This window comes from Malus domestica, chromosome 03 (assembly GCF_042453785.1).
Source record: "Malus domestica chromosome 03, GDT2T_hap1".
Classification (NCBI taxonomy): Eukaryota; Viridiplantae; Streptophyta; class Magnoliopsida; order Rosales; family Rosaceae; genus Malus; species Malus domestica.
The window spans coordinates 21,919,251-21,921,686 of NC_091663.1; positions in this window are offsets into that span (position 1 = coordinate 21,919,251).

Sequence of the window (2,436 nt, forward strand, 5' to 3'; positions counted from 1 at the left end):
CACATAATATCTGGCAATTATTCACCCAATCACATCACCCAATCACACCATATATGGTCGGTCACTACTCTCCAAATAAGGCCGACCACTTCCCTATAAATAGCCATATTACCCTATTAAAACGGTAGGTCATTTGCTACCCACAAACTCTAAACACATTCTTTTTATAATTCTAACTTTAGCATCGGAGATGCTTCAGCCAAAGCCCCCCAATTCATCATGGGCATGTGAGACTTTTGGCCTTAATCTTAGGTGTTATTATTTTGTAGATGCATTTTCATCAAAGGAGAAGACGGAGGAAATTTGCATCCACAAATTGGTGCTTTCATTGAGAGTTTGATTCACACACTCAAAGAAGACTCTTGCATTCAAAGTTTCTCATTTCTCGTTCATTCGTAGATTTTTCGTACGTTCTTATTCCTAGAATTTTTTATAAAGTGCTTTGAATAAACATAAAAGAGAAGTACGATGGCGAGAAATTCAGAAATCACAATGAACGAAACTTCCTACGTTCAAGGATTTAGACCAAGTGATAGAGATCGTGACGTAGCCTCACCACAATGATCCACGAGGCTCAACGCGACGACAAGAAGAGCGGCACCACCCACATGGGGCACCACCGTGGCTATGCTAACGGCATCAACCACTGTGGTAGCCTACGGCAAAACCCAAGCCCACGGTGAATGTGTCACCTTACAACTGCAAGCCCAAGCTCATGCCACTTTGTAGCAACGAGCCCAGGCATGTGCCATAAAGGAGCCCAGCATGACCCAAGAGGCGTAAATAGCCCAGCTTGTTGCCACTGCAGCAACCCAGGCCTAAGAACAAGCCCAGTCCTAGACGCCATCAACTGCAGCTTGGCATGTCCAGGCCCAAGTCACAGAGCAACGCCAATCCTAGGCCCGCGCCACTTTGTAGCGCCAAGCCCAATCCCACGTCGCACAATAGCAGGCCCGCCCCGCTCCGTGACCCGACTCGCTTTCGCGATCCAGCCTACATATGTGGCCCTCCTAGCAGCCCAAATTGGTCCAGGATCGATTTAACCGTCCCAACTTTAGATTTCTGGACTGACGATTGAACCAGGTGTTTTTTCATCCCATTTTTCCATAAATTTGACATATCCTAAAGATATGTATATCGTCCAAGCTCTTCTAACCCAAATGACGAACAACACTTGTCCCGACAAGTCATAGAGTTAACAAATGTCCTTATGCAGCAAACGACCTTAGTGAATTAGCTATTGCAAGATGTAGCATGCCCCAAACGATGTGTCCCAAAGTAGGACAAGGCAGACGACAAACCTCTCTAGCAATGTCCCGGCAAGTAGCCACTCGACTAGTCACGAACCGAGCATTTTGGCAGTGTACACTCCTAACTGGGCCTCTGAGATAGTGTATACTCTTATCTTAGCGCACGAATGAACGTGCATTCTTGGTTAGGCTCACAAACGAGCATACTTTCATGGTTAGGGCCAAACTCCGATAATCAACATGAGCAACCTTCCAAGCGAAGTTGTAATACCCTGAAAAATTTTAAATATATGATTATGTGGAAATTTTTTATCGGAAAATGAAAAGACGAAAATGTCTCTCGTTGACTAAACGTAATTTTATGAGGACGTATTTTATCCTCATATACTTTATCATATTTCTAAATATATTTGAATAGAGGACGACCTTACGATAGCGTAAATGCAAACGAATCCTAATTCCGAGTTATAACAGAGAAGTTACAAGCCTCAGAAGTAGTGATACTTTTTAGACATATGTACTTACTATTAGTAGGGAGTCTATAATTAGTTAGCCTAAAATGAGAAGGTTTCCACTTAGGGAAACCTGGTGAAGAGGCCCAAATAACCGAGAAAAACCCTCATTTTCAAGGTCGATTCAGGGCAACTCAAGTGGAACGATGACATTGGGATGAATGATTGCTTCTGAACCAAATGCCAATGAGAAATGAGTCTCACCGGTTGCTCATCGTTTGGTTGTGCAATAAGCCCATAGACATCCAGGAAGTTCATCTGACCATTTTCCTTTTTTGTCGGAGAGAGATTTCTTGAGGTAGTAGATAATCGTCTTGTTGGATGCTTCGACCTGCCTATTGCCTTGATGATACCTCGACATAGACATGTGCTGCTTGATGCCATATTTTTTTAAGAACTTCACCAAATCTTTGCCTACAAATTGCGGGGCGTTGTTGGTGATGATAGATTGAAAGATGCTAAATCGACAGATTATGTTCCTCTATATGAAGTGTTCTATGTCCGTCTGAGTTATGGTTATCATAGGCTCTACTTCCACCCATTTAGTCAAGTAGTTAGTTGCCATAATCATCATGCATCTGCCCTAGTCGCGTGCAACATTAGCCCTACCAGGTAGATTACTTACTGCATGAACGACCAAAGACTCCTCTGCGGGTATAGTTCGCTGGCAGGCA